Source organism: Apostichopus japonicus, chromosome 7, assembly GCF_037975245.1.
Source record: "Apostichopus japonicus isolate 1M-3 chromosome 7, ASM3797524v1, whole genome shotgun sequence".
Classification (NCBI taxonomy): domain Eukaryota; kingdom Metazoa; phylum Echinodermata; class Holothuroidea; order Aspidochirotida; family Stichopodidae; genus Apostichopus; species Apostichopus japonicus.
In genome coordinates this window covers 9269102-9284306 of record NC_092567.1, presented here as the reverse complement: position 1 = coordinate 9284306, position 15205 = coordinate 9269102, and the positions used below count along the sequence as shown (strand labels likewise).

Sequence of the window (15205 nt, the reverse complement as noted above, 5' to 3'; positions counted from 1 at the left end):
TACAGAAAAATAGTTATGGCCATTACTTGTAACAGACTCCCGCCCGAGGTTCCAGTAGCAGTGCATCTCAAGATCAATTGATTGATTGATTTAGTGAATATACAAAGCTCTTGTTTTGTGAGACGCCCTCTATTTACATAGTAGCAGAGGCAGTAACGAGAATGGATTTCTTAACTTATCGCTTTGTGACAGTTTATTTAGTGTTATGAAATATTTAGTATCGTATTTGATCGTATGAATTTGAATTATTGATCACATTTTGATCTCAGTTGATACTAATGATCTAATTATACACTACATGTGAGCCCTCTGACTGATGGGTGTAATGACTAGTTGTTACGTTATATGTCTGTTGTCTCTGCTCATCAACATTAAAGGTATCAATATGTGACAGAAGGAGAAACCAAACATTAGTTTTATCGTTTATTGAGAGATTATAAACAACTCAGTAGAGGGTCGTTTTGTGAGTTATAAAACTTGACCGACTTAAACAGATTACCATATAATAATAACAAACACCACTCAACTTAATATTTTCGGAAAGCGTTCAATATCCGATTTACTTCATGAATATTAAATTTAACTCTATTGCACATTTTATGACAGTTATGTCAACTGAGATAACATAATGAGCTTCAAATGCTCAACAGACCATAATATATCATCCTTTGTATAATATGAGCGCTGAGATAACAGCTGAGGCTCATCAATATAAGTGACTGGACTTTTAAGTCTAATATACAGACCATTAGTTGAGTTCATTGGATGCAATCCAAAACTCAGTGTGAAACATAACAATGACAAATTGTACTGGATGCCATTCAGATATGATATGCACATCAGCAGAGTGAAATGAATTAATCACTAAGCATCTAGTTGGGGGGGGGGGTGGTTGGCAGCTGAATTTAGAATAATTATACTTTTACTTTGTAGCTTGTAACGCTCCATAACATCTGGCTAAACCTTTGTAGCATTTAAAAGACTATCCGTTTCTTTGTTGAGCATTTCATTGACTGTCTGTGCAGAAGGAAGATTATTCAGGCCGCATCTAAACTTGACATTGAGAACAGTGCTATCATCATTACGAGATATAAACTTGTAACTGGCTTATCTAAATTCCCTGTTCGATACACGAAAATTATAAATCTTTCCCCCCTGTGAGAAACAAAGTATAATACTCTTTTGTCTTATTTATTTGTTCCACATTAATTAATATCTCTTTGTCTCTTCTTAACATAACCGTTACTAATTAACAGGAACATGAATATATGTCTCTATTACCTCTTCTCCTAGTAGATTACCCCAACCGTCACAGGCCTGAAAGGAAGAGAAATATTATATTCATGAGATTTTGAAATTGAATTTCAGGAAAATATAATATGGCGAAGCAAAAATATATAATTAAGAATGATATATATTCACAAATATCACTGTAAACTATTCCTGGCAGGTAAACGCACATCTACATTGAACACCCTAAAGTCAATAAAGGAGACAGACTCGTCAATGTTAGATGCACGGACTTAACAACATGAATATAAACATCAGCTTTAAAGGGAAGACAACACTGAGTGACGTCAAAAACATTGAGTGACGTCATTAAACACTGAGTGATGTCATTACACACTTAGTGACGTCATTAAACACTGAGTGCAGTCATTAAACACTGAGTGCAGTCATTAAACACTGAGTGACGTCATTAAACACTGAGTGACGTCATCAAACACTGAGTGACATCATTAAACACTGAGTGACGTCATTACACGCTGAGTGACGTCATTAAACACTGAGTGCCGTCATTAAACACTGAGTGACGTCATCACACACTGAGTGACATTAAACACTGAGTGACGTCATTAAACACTGAGTGACGTCATTATGATGAACTCCTTACAAGAAGGGAAAAGAGGACATTATTTAAAAATAGACCCCAGAACATCATGGTTGGGATCGACGTAACGGCAAAAATAATGCAAAATATTGCTTAGCCCACATAGCATCATATTGGTTACCCCCCCCCCCCCCAACCCTCCCCATTCGTATTGGATATGCTGTTTCTATATCATTGTTGATCCTGTAGAGCTATCCATGAACTTTTAGGAAATTCAGTTGTATGATGAACACATAAAATAAGAGACACAAGGGGAGAATTAAATAGACTACTGTAGATCTGTTAACATTAAAAAATCTCATGAAATATAATAAACCCTGCACATACTGTTTTCTTTCTAAATTTACCCTGTGTGTGTATGTTCAATTGGAAGTTTGTACATGCGCACATAATCAGTTTTCCAATAGTTGACTCTCTCTGTTTAACGTTAGGCAAGGCACATTTAGAACAGAAAGGAACGGTCTGTACATTAAGGAATATTTAGAGTGTGTTTATGTAACCGATACTCCCTGTGTGTCTATTAGACCAGTATAGGCAGAAACCGCGTGAGCTCGACATTGCTGTGCCTCTATGTATTAGCTGGACTTGGTTTAGGTTGCTCATATACTTTATAGAACGCTGTTCGGACTCGAGAGTACCATACTCGAACCAAGTGGTCTCGGACTTGGCTCGGAATAAGGAATAATTGGACTCAACTACATCAGAGTGTTTCTTATACTATAAGATACAGACACATAGAATGGTTCTGATGGCAAGAGTACTAAAAACAATAGGAACCATATGAGGATACAAGGCCCGGATGTTGCATTATATTGTCGTCAGCACTTGAATATAATTATTAAGAAACAATAGTTAATTTGCCGGGTGGTACTTTTACAAAATCAACCACATTACCAGGTATTTTGAACCCCCACCCATACCCCTACCCCCTATCCTCCCACTCAGGCCCAAACTTCTTAGTGATACTAATTTTTATTAATTTTGTTTAGCAGTTATTCAAAAGACGAAAGGAATAATACAAATATTTTAAAACCACTATTAGTTCAGATTCACCGTTGACTTTTTTTGTATCATAATGCTGCTGCTTATTCATACTACTGTACGCACAGAAGATGGTTGAAAAAAAGACGTTTCCAGGGATGTGCCCAGGATTTCCTGAGTGCCTTGTCTACTGATCGCCGTCCTGTGGGAGGGGTCTAAGGAGAAGGGGGTGTCCCCCTCCCCTTTGAGAAATTTGAATTTGAAATTCGAATTTTGAAGGTGCTCAGATGCCAAATGGCACTTGTGTAGCTTTTTAAGCACATACACATGTACTAGTTTTGCTAACAATTTACATTTTTTTTAGTGAAATATATTACGTACCTGGTAAAAATTATTAGTTTGTTTCAAAGAGATTTTACAAGGGACCGATTGAGAGTCGTAAGTAATGTTTCTCGCATGCGTAACTGATGCATTAATATTCTGTATGATTTTCGCATAGGCTAAGCCCAATTTATGTTGAATATATTGTTAGGAATGTCGGGATTTTATAGTGCTGGGCGGGATTCACGATTTTTAAGACAGGGCTGGGCGGTCATTTTTAGTGCTGGGCGGGGCCGCCCAGTGCCGCCCAGCGTGAGCACATCCCTGCGTTTCTTAAAAATGAAATAAAAACCTTAAATTGAATATTTAAGTTAAACTTTTAAGTAATCACCTTCTCCTTTAATTTTTCTAGTATGTACATCAAGGTGATTCAACTTACCTCAAAAAATCCATTTGTTTCTTAGTTTCAACTTAAACCCAGATACCTCCTTTCATATATAAGCCTGCTTGGACCCACATATTTATACCAGTCACGTACAGTATATATGCATTAATCTAAATCAATAATGAAATATAATCAATCTGGATCCCTCAAATCCCATTACTACTCAACCTACTAGAACCTAGTCACATTTAATGATTGTTGTATTGCTCCGTGCAGTTACGTCAGACTTAAAGATTCTAGAGATGAAAAGTCTGCATCAATATTTTCACCAATAAAATATTTTTGACTGAGACGATGTGGAAGAGACACACTGGAAGCATGATAGATTCATTTCGCTTTATTTATTTTTATCTGTCTGAATATTCTCTATTTTAAAATTAAGAATGCTCATTGATTCACGAGGCAACAACTTCTATAAGGAGAGCATATAGGGGTCTACATGCAGAGAAAGAAGGACAACAATAATTAGGATACAGGACGAAAGTGCTGAAGTACGAGCGTGCAAGGGAGACTTCATTTATTTTAATGTATTCGTACCATGCCTCATGTTATTTGTACCATACCTAGTCCCAAGGGTTTCTAATGTATACGTTGTATTGGAAGATATATACATACTGGACAAATAAGTCCTTGTCGTTGGACAAATAATAATTTATCTTTAAATATAATTGTCGTTACTCAGAATGGGGACTTAGCACCCCAACCCTCCCCCAATTAGAATATCTAAGCATGTTTCTTCGTAATATTTGTTACATTAATAAAAATAACGAATCAAACCAGAGAAAGTATGCTATTACGATAATTAGTCAATACATATATTTTTTTGGACCGATTATCTTTAATTACGTTAAAGTTAACTGAATGTCCTAAAGTGCGACGTGTGATTACATTAATTAACACTTCATTTATGCGCACACATCTATCTACACATTTATGTTTTTTTTATATATTTATTTCATAAGGTTTATTTTCATGTTAAATGAATAATGTAATACAACAACGGATATGGCTGATTTAGGCACATATGGATATGGTTCCATATCAAATGAAAAGGCGTTGCAAGAGAGGAGTAGGGACAGTTTATAGTAAATTTGGAAAAGTAGTTCTCTCGCCGCAACAGAAAGTTGAACAAAATAGAAAGCTAAGGATGATGAAAGGGTGATGAGACTTCGTAATATCGTCACATGGGTTTCTAACGTATACTGTTAGACTAACAGGAAGTAGACACTTGACAACACGTAACATTGCATCCATTTCAAGAATGTCGGGTGAAATGAAGATCATATCCTAGTTTAACGGTGTGACCTACCTTGAACTATCACTTAAGACAAATGAAAAGAAACCTGAATATTTATGTCAATATCTTAAAGTTAGAATATCAACTAGTTAAGTGTCTATATGTTATACATACTGTAGCACTTTCATCCATGTAACCAAACATGTCTTAGACCGTAGCGACTACAGTAGACTACCTACCGCAATAAACTATATGACTATGTATGTTATAACCAGACAGTTGTATCTGTAAAAAAGCTTAGTCTGTATTTCAGACAATCCCTCTTATGACATCGTCAAAGGTGATGTGTTATAGCATTGCTTATACTATTTTGGTCGCGAGGGACAATTCGATCATCCATAATAAGGCGCGTATCCAGGATTTTCTAACCCGGGGGCGCGAAGTACTATCTAAGTGTAGCGCCACCATAGGTTGGCGCGCAGCGTCGAAGAAAATTTCTGGTTTTGATACCCCCCAGACAGGGGCGTCAATCCGATTTGAAACGTGGGGGGACGTAATCGATTCGAGTATTCCGGCCGTAAGTACTATCTAAGCGGAGCGCCACCATCGGTTGGCGCGCAGCGTACCAAGAAAATTTCAGATTTCAATACCTGCCAGATCGCTGGAGATTGCACTTGCCACGCTGGATAGCAGCCATCTATAGTTGCGTATTTCGGGTGAAAATTACAAATTCGTCACTCAGAAAATCTGCAATAAAGTTCATGCGACCTTCATTTTTGGTGGATTATTTCTTTTATTAGTGATTCCAATTGACATGAACATTAGAACCCAGTGCAAGTTGACAAATGATGCGGCGAACTGGAACCCCAGCCATATGTTTCAGGATAGAATACCCCTCAATTGTTCGAACCCATGACAACTAACAATATGTGAATAAATTTACTTCGAAATGGGCACATTATATTGCACCAAGTCGTACAAGGAATGACCCCAGGGCCTCAGATATAGGCCTATAGCAGGGCCCCGTTCCACAAAGAGTTACGCTTGATCTTAAGTTTGATCGATCGTGCGTAAGTCAGCTGATCGAGCGTAAGTTTGATATCAAACTTATCTCCGTTCCACAAAGAAACTTACGCTTGATATCAAGCGTAAGTTCGATCCGATCATGCGTAACTTTAAGTAGTGATCCAGATCATTCGTAAGTATGATACTTTGCTATGGTAAGCAATTGATATACAATTTGTTTAGTTTCTTACTGTTTACATGTAGATGTAATAAAATGTAAATTTTATATACTTGTGCACAAATGGCGTTATATTTGTATCAGCAAGCTGGTCAACAACGTAATTATCGAATTTATCGTCGAATTCTACCAAGAGAGAGAATTTTCAGAGACAGACGGCAGCCTTTTGAACTTTGTAATGATACCAAAGATAAAGGTATACTAGGCTAGGCTGTATGAATTTGGCCAAGTTAGAACATCCCACCAACAGAAGTAGGGCTCTGTCGGCCAGTTTGCAGGTTATCAATGCACTAAGATTTCATGAATTACGATCAAAAAGTGCCTTAGCAGAGTGTGCCTCTATACACGGATGCAGCAAGTCATCTGCCTCACGGGCATTGAGGAGGGTTACAAGAGCATTGGTTCAAATCCGAAATGATGAAATTCAGTTCCTAACCACTCCAGCCTCTGTGACCAAGGCTCGAGGGATTGATATTTTGGTAGCAGGATTTCCGCAGGTTGTGGGTACAGTATATGGGACATTGACTGGAATCTGCGGTTGTAACTATGGGCCGGATGAGTATGTATTTGTTAGCTGTACAGGTAGACATGCAATCAGTTTGAGGACCACCAACTTCAAGGGATACTTCTTGGGGACTATGGTTATCCTCTACAGCCGTGGTTGATGACGCCTATTCAGAACTCGAAGAGACCTCATTCAATAAGTAAGCTTATAAAAACCAAAACATATCGAGGTATGGTATCATATCTATATGGTATCTATTTATATACCGCTTTCGATTTGTCCAAAAAGCACACACACAAAATCGCAAACTCAATAGTATCAGTTATTACTGTATATTGTAGTTCACCATACGGACAAAAATAGACATAAATTACTTAATAGTGAACAATGAAATAAACAGCTGTCTTCAAAGTTATAGTTATTCTTTAATCAAGGGCGTAGGAACCGGGGAGGGGGGCTGGGGCCCCCCAGTGAAAAATATGGTGGGGCAGAAGTATCATTCCGCCCCCCCGCTTCGCAAGTCAGAAAACCCCTTTTTCATTTCTCAATAAATGATATGTAACATTCGTCATTTTACTCAGAACATTTTGGCAGAAAAATTCCATTTGAAGCACCAAAAGGCCAGGTGAAAATGCAAAATTATTTACAGAATGGAGTAGGTGTTGAAGTGTGCTATATTGCACCAAATTTCATCTGAGGCCACCTGGAAATGCAAAAAAATTCCAAAGGGGAGGGGGACACCCCCTCCCCCTAGACCCTCCCCCAGGCCGGCCATCAGTCTTCAGCCTCTCCCAATCAAAAGTACCTTCCTATGCCACTGTCTTTAATTGCAGTGCTCAGACAAGGACACAAGCCAAAATTGAGCATGTCAACAGCCAGCTCAAGAACAAACTTTGATGTCTGCTTGGCGATGGCATGCAAATAGAACCAAAACTCTTCCCCTATCCTTGTTTACTTAAAACGAGGCAAATTAGTTTTGGCTGTATATAGTGTCAGCAAAGAATATGAATGTCATGTCAACCAAACATTTTGCATTTTCAAATACCACATGCATTCGAGCAAAAAAAAAACAGTTCTGACATTCTAACATAACTTTAAATCGCATTTTGAATTTTATTTAAGTTATATACTTTTTAAGAAAAAGTCGCCCAGGAAAGAACCTGGGCACGAACACCAAACTACCGAACGACTGATCCGCTCTCAACCCTAGTCTCCTTGCATCGGAACTGTGACTGTGTGATCATCGTCGGGTGTGCATAACCATTCCCCTCGAAAGAGAACAGATACTACACATGATCTTAGCAAAAGGGCAGAAATTTAAGTTATGTTGACCATCAATTTAGTTCCAGTAGTATACACCCGATAGAAAGTTAATATCTAAGGCAGATAGTTTACAAGCTAAAAATAAGTATCTAAAGTTGACCTACAATGCTGTTACATAATGAACGGTTCAGAAATTACATTCAACTCAAAGATGGTTGGAAAGGCAGTGTACAATCCTTGATCATTAATATTATCTACAACTCCCTCTCTGATGGTTTTCCTATTCAAGAAGTAGTTCACTTGTATATGCAATAAAGCTACATTAGTAAAAAAAACCAATAGGCCTATATTCCACGTAGAAGAGTACACTATAGTGTAGGCTGTGTAATTATAACAGTGAGACAGTATAACTGGCTTCTTTGGCCTGGAATGAACTGTTGGGGCATGGGTTGACTGCCTGTTTGGTGACATTTCTGTTGGTGCATGTGAATCCTGTGAATAGAGCAAATGAAAACAATTGATCAATTACAAGATACTCCTTTAACCCTTCCATTATGGATGCCGTCCTCTTTATAAGATGTAACAATAGAATAATTGCATATAATTTAAAATTCTGTGAAAGGTTTTTTTTACTTTGGAAAAAGGTAACTATTTTTCCTTTTTATTCCCTTTATCTTTTTCAAAATTATTCATCAAGGGTACCAAAAACATATTGTGCATGATATTAAGTTGGAGTGCTGTAAGTTTTTCTAGGCTTTCACAATTTGACTTCTGGTGATCACAAATGACCTTTAACCTCCACCAAAAACCATAGGCTTCTTGTACTCAAATTCAAATTGGGTCTTTTAACATGTATATCAAAAATAAATTGTACCTGTGATGACTCGCTTAAAAAGCAGCCAAAGGGTCGGTCTTTGATGTCCCCAGAGCAGGGCCTTGTAAACAGGGCTGTATACAGCTGCTGGCCCTCCACCTAAAATAAAATGATATGAACATTGTTTATCAATTTGGATTTTACTATGTGTCAAGAAAAATGTGATGGATGTGAGGTGCCCATAAATGCTATTTACCTGTTGCATGTTTAGCTCTTTGATATTTTTTGGCCAAAATCTTCAAATCTGACCACTTCATTTTTAGTTCAGAAGCAATGTCCAGCTCGACCAAACAATTTATCACGATTTTCTTTGACAAACTGGCAAAGAATAAACATTTCTTGCTGGGAAAAATTTTCTTCCTGGATTTCTTTCTTTTGAGTTAGACTAGGAAAAATGGTTACTGTGAAAATTGTCAAGTTATCATTAACGACTCAAGAACACTGTGCTCAAAACTTAATGAGCCAGCCTTGGTAATACCAGGATAAACCCCATGACCTCTATTTTGAGTTCCAACAGTCAATGGCTATAGGCAAGCAGCACACACAGCTGCTCATCCCATTGAACAGCTTTAATTGTAATTACTTCTCAAGCCATGTCCCTTGAAATATGATCACTTAAAACGTGTTTGTATTTTGTAGTAGAGTCCCAGCTCGACTTAGCTACTCTGGCCTTGGCTAAGTGGGCAGATAAAGTTGCTTGCATTGTGTGCACCTAGCAAGGAAGGTCTATAATAACAAAAGCCCTGTTTACCTGCAGTGTAGACCGGCAGCCCAGTGCACTTTGATCAAACGAACGAGGTACCAATATCTGAGTATTGGAACATTTGTGGAAAAAGCCAGTATATACAAAAGTGGATGTCTGCCGTGGTCGCTCTGCTGCATGTGGCCCCTGGGGCCGGTTAAAGGGGGCCCAAAAATGCATCTGATCAAACGAACGAGGTACCACTCGAAACCAATGTCAACTTAATGCATGAATGCCACATAGTACTGAATGGCCCATGCCAGACAAATTTTCTGCTGCAAAGGGCCCGCCAGACGCCCAAGAAGGGCCCCTAAAAAAATGCATCTGATCAAACGAACGAGGTACCACTTGAAACCAATGTCAACTTAATGCATGAATGCCACAAAGTACTGAATGGCCTATGCCAGACAAATTTTCTGCTGCTAAGGGCCCGCCAGACGCCCCCAAATATGGCCCAAATGCCCATTAGCGTAGCATTGACCCAGATTAAATATGCAAGGTACCACTCAAAACCGGTTTGGAATGTTCGGGTTGATCTTACAGACTATGGAAATCATCATGCCAGACAAATTTTCTGCTACAAAGGGCCCGCCAGACGCCCCAAAAGGGCCCATAAAAATGCATTTGATCAAACGAACGAGGTACCACTTGAAACCAATGTCAACTTAATGCATGGATGCCACAAAGTACTGAATGGCCCATGCCAGACAAATTTTCTGCTGCCAAGGGCCCGCCAGACGCCCCCAAATATGGCCCAAATGCCCATTAGCGTAGCATTGACCCAGACTAAATATGCAAGGTACCACTCAAAACCGGTTTGGAATGCTCGGGTTGATCTTACAGACTATGGAAATCATCATGCCAGACAAATTTTCTGCTACAAAGGGCCCGCCAGACGCCCCAAAAGGGCCCATAAAATGTATTGATCAAACGAACGAGGTACCACTTGAAACCAATGTCAACTTAATGCATGAATGCCACAAAGTATTGAATGGCCTATGTCAGAAAATTTTCTACTGCTAAGGGCCCGCCAGACGCCCCCAAATATGGCCCAAAATGCCCATTATCGTATCATTGACCCAGATTAAATATGCAAGGTACCACTCAAAACCGGTTTGGAACCACACAAAAACAATATTAAATGCAAAGGTACTTTCCACAGAGTAAAGAACTGCCAATGCAAGACAAATTTTCTTCTGCATAGGTCCCACCAGATAGAAAGAATAGGTGGCCCAATGTTGCCCTATATATGGGCCTAAAGAATTGGATATATGTGCCTTGTATCATGACATTTTAAGCTCATGGTTATATTGTTTCCAGCATAAATTGGAGTTACTGTACACAAGACCAGTGTTTTATCTTATTTAGCTATTCGCTGCTCAAAGCAAAATAAAGATAACACTTTCACCTAAGCCTCTAAATATTTTGGGATTTGCTGGCCTGGGCAAAAATTACAGTTCCCCACATTATAATTCTAACACTCTGAGGAAGAGTCTTGCCTGGCTCGGATCCACAGAACTACGGTTGGAAGAGCAAGAATGGGTGCTACAGCCCTGACTGGTTTGAGGGACCGGCTCTCCCAGATCATCTATTCCAAGAGGGGGAACTGAGCGAAGATTTTCAAAGTAGCCGACCAGACGTGGCTTCCGAGTTTGATGCCGATGATTCAAGTACTGAACCATCTTGGAGTGATGACTCCGACAATGAAACATAGATTTGAGCTTCCAATGTCTTTTTAGAATCAAGTTCATGGGAATACTTAATTTTCATAAACTTACTAATGATTCTTTTGAGATCTGTCTGAATGGCAAATGCAGTGTCTTTTTACATCACACACTCCAGTGTTTAATCACTGTCAAGAGACATGAATTCTCAGTTCTTATACTTCGAACCTAACATGTGTCATGTTCAGAGTAATAGTGATCTTTTGTTACTATCTTTGCCAATTATGATTTTAGTACATTTTAAACTAGCAAGATGACTTTCTTGAAAGGTAAAAGATTCCTTCATAGATGAAAACAAAAACCCTCATCTAGCATTCATATTTCTGAAAAATGGATGCCACATCTATTTGTTGGACTTGTTACAAGCTATTCGAATTGAATTAGTGTAATGATGGAAGTTCTAAAAGACCAAGATGGAGTAATATAGGCCAATTACTCATTTTATATTTTGTATCAAGGAATGGAGTCATACGTGGTGATATCAGTATTTGTTTGTTCAATCTTAGCATTTTAAGTCCTTTAAAGAGTGTACCTAGCATAAAGGTACATATACATTTATATGCTTCAATTATGTATCTTTCAAAAACCATATTGGACAGTTTCAACCCAAACCTTTAGCGTTAAGTACACGTTATAAAGCATTTTCACCATTGTTTGATAATTGTTTCTTTGTCTGAGCTTAAGAAACAAAACAATCTCTTTTGTTCGACTACATGTATGTCTTAAGATGACACTTAAGCGTTCTTTCTCAAGATTTTAAACTTTGTAGATTTACAATGCTAACGTAAACAGTGTTTCAAGATACAAAATGATTTTGGGTTTCTTATTTACAATACATAAACTGATTTTAATCTGCTCCAGTGTTTCCAGCGAAACAAAGTAACTGCCAAGTTAAACACTGCTCACGATACAAAGTACTGACTGGATAAAAGAAAAAAGAATGGATAAAAGGAAAAAGAATGGATTTGAGAATGCATTATAACTGTCAGGATCTCCCTCAAAGACTGAGTTCGCGTCATTTTTGTTTTGCTCAATGAAATGTTCAGTAATTGATACACCTACTAGTATACTAATCTCATTATTCCATTGGCCTATGTAGCGGGAAGGAATTTGAATAATTCAGGATGTTCTTGATTGTTATAGATTGGTTTCTTGTGGTATCTTAACTATTTAAACTGTATAATTTTTTTTACATGTGGTGGGCACTTTGCAGAAGAAAATTTGTATTGTATTGGCATTTCTTTACTCTGTGGAATGCTACAAATGTCATGTCATAAGGCACATATAGTCTGCATCGATATACAATTCATTAGGCCCATATAGGGCCGCATTGGGCCACCTATACTTTCCATCAAGTGGGACCTATGCAGAAGAAAATTTGTCTTGCATTGGCAGTTCTTTACTCTGTGGAAAGTACCTTTGCATTTAATATTGGTTTTGTGTGGTACCAACTATGATTGATCATGGCCCATTTGGGGGCCCTCTTTTAGTGTGTCTGTTAGCCCGTTTGTAGCAGAAAATTTGTCTGGCATGATGATTTCCATAGTCTGTAAGATCAACCCGAACATTCCGAACCGGTTTTGAGTGGTACCTTGCATATTTAATCTGGGTCAATGCTACGCTAATGGGCATTTGGGCCATATTTGGGGGCGTCTGGCGGGCCCTTAGCAGCAGAAAATTTGTCTGGCATAGGCCATTCAGTACTTTGTGGCATTCATGCATTAAGTTGACATTGGTTTCAAGTGGTACCTCGTTCGTTTGATCAGATGCATTTTTTTTAGGGGCCCTTCTTGGGCGTCTGGCGGGCCCTTTGCAGCAGAAAATTTGTCTGGCATGGGCCATTCAGTACTATGTGGCATTCATGCATTAAGTTGACATTGGTTTCGAGTGGTACCTCGTTCGTTTGATCAGATGCATTTTTGGGCCCCCTTTAACCGGCCCCAGGGGCCACATGCAGCAGAGCGACCACGGCAGACATCCACTTTTGTATATACTGGCTTTTTCCACAAATGTTCCAATACTCAGATATTGGTACCTCGTTCGTTTGATCAAAGTGCACTGGGCTGCCGGTCTAGTGTTGCCTTTCAAAATGTCGACTTCCGATTTAACAATGCTTTAGGCCTAGACTGAAACAATCCAAAATAAATCATTTACATCAATAAGGATGTAAACTCCCGGTCAGCTCAAGTTCAGCCAAAAGAAACATAGGGTATACAACTCAGACTTTAGTGTGGGTAGGTTAGGCCCTGAAGACCTAGGCTATTACTGCTTTTATTTTTGTTTTGTGGACATTAAAAAAAAGTTAGGCTAGGTAGGTGACTTTCACTTTTGTTCAGAATTAAGCATATAAGGGGTGCAAGTGCAATAACTATACCTCTCTTTTTAGTCTGGACTTCATACAGAGTTCCTTTGTACGAAATTGTGACAATTTATCAATATCAGTCAATGATCCCACTGGTAATCATTAGCCGGGTACCGTTATAGGCCTAAGTATACTGTATAGTCTTGTAGTACTAAGCCTAAGTCGTCCGTGTAATACTACAGGCGTTTACTTATGTAGTTTATCCTTTATACAGTAGTCATTTGCTCAAATAAATTTGTGTTACTGCTAGGCCTAAACTTTAGAAAAGACGTAGGCAGGCCTAACGTTGTCCCGGGTATTCCTCTAGGCTCTAGTACATAGCCTACATATAACACTGACTGCCTGTATTAAACTAATTTAACGTACGCAAAGACTACCGAGTTGGCAGATAAAATGCGGTCAACGGACGATCTTTCAATGTTTTTGAGTCGTAACACACAACGAACCAATGCAATAAAATATGGCAAAGGTTATTCTTGTAAAGATTGTGGTTAAATGTTTATTCTGACACATTTATCTGATATTTACTCACCATTTTGATGACATATAATGCGCCGACAGGTTGTTCGCCGTGTCAAAACTTCGGAGACACAAGTGATTTGAGGTCACGAAAGGTCAAAGTAGCCTCGTCCACTAACCAAATATTAATTAAAATCATGCGTAGCGTAAGTTTGATTTTGTGGAACCCTACTTAACGATCGAACTTACGCTACGATAAATCGCATGAGAATCGAACTTAAGTTTGATCTTAAGATCAAGCGTAAGTTAGTCTTTGTGGAACGGGGCCCAGGGGTGGGCTACCTTTTTGAATGAATGGGCCAGATTTTAGAAGCGAAAGATTGACAGGGCCGCACCTAACCAACGACCTGCTGTTGATTTCAAACCTTTGCTTCCGAGGACGTTCAAGAAAAAGGTGTGTGTACTAATCTTTATTCACAAAAACATAATGTCAATACAGTCCAATTGATAATTAATGGTGATAATAGACCTACCTGACAGCATCATAAGTGCAGATAAATTCTAGGCAGTTAGTTCAGTTTTTGTGATAATGTAAAAAATCAATGGCGGGCCGCATGTGGCCCGCGGGCCGTAGTTGCCCACCCCTGGCCTGTAGGAACGATGTCCCAAAATGTCCCCGGACATATAGGCGAAGGAAGCTATCCGCCGCGACTGCATGTGAGTTTCTCGACTTGCCGTCCTGGGAGCCGTAGCACAAAATTGGTGCATTTCCTCATACGCCATTATTAATAATTTAACTAACTAACTAATTAGGCACAGCCCAGATCCGAGTTCGTATAGTGAGCTTAGCGCAAATTTGGCCAAAGGTCGTCATACGCCAGCATGTTTAACCACCAATGACTTTTAATACCACCCGTGACACACTTCCAACGGGTGTCAGTTTAAATGTTTTGCTAGGTCTACGAGAATACATTTCTATGAAATTTGAAACAAGGATGGCAAGACAATCCACTTTAATTATGTTTTCAGGACCTCACACATGCGCATGTATCGTCAGACTTAGAATAGGTCCCATGTGAGTGGTGGCTAAAGTGATGAAGGCATCCAAATAAATCAGTGGTTGTTCGTTGGAGTCCTCACGCAAGTTACCTCGGTCGC

The 15205-nt window shown here is 38.9% G+C and overlaps 1 protein-coding gene and 1 long non-coding RNA gene across 2 annotated transcripts in view; both read right to left on the bottom strand.

Moving 5' to 3' along the window:
* LOC139970053 (uncharacterized) overlaps positions 1–15205 on the bottom strand; it is a 491924-nt gene that overhangs the window by 424332 nt on the left and 52387 nt on the right. The gene's annotated exons all lie outside the window — the stretch shown is intronic.
* Positions 5859–14630, bottom strand: LOC139969348 (uncharacterized). The gene is made up of 3 exons (XR_011793698.1): positions 14121–14630; positions 8761–8859; positions 5859–8378 (listed from the first exon to the last, which is right to left on the bottom strand). It is a non-coding gene; the product is annotated as an uncharacterized lncRNA (long non-coding RNA).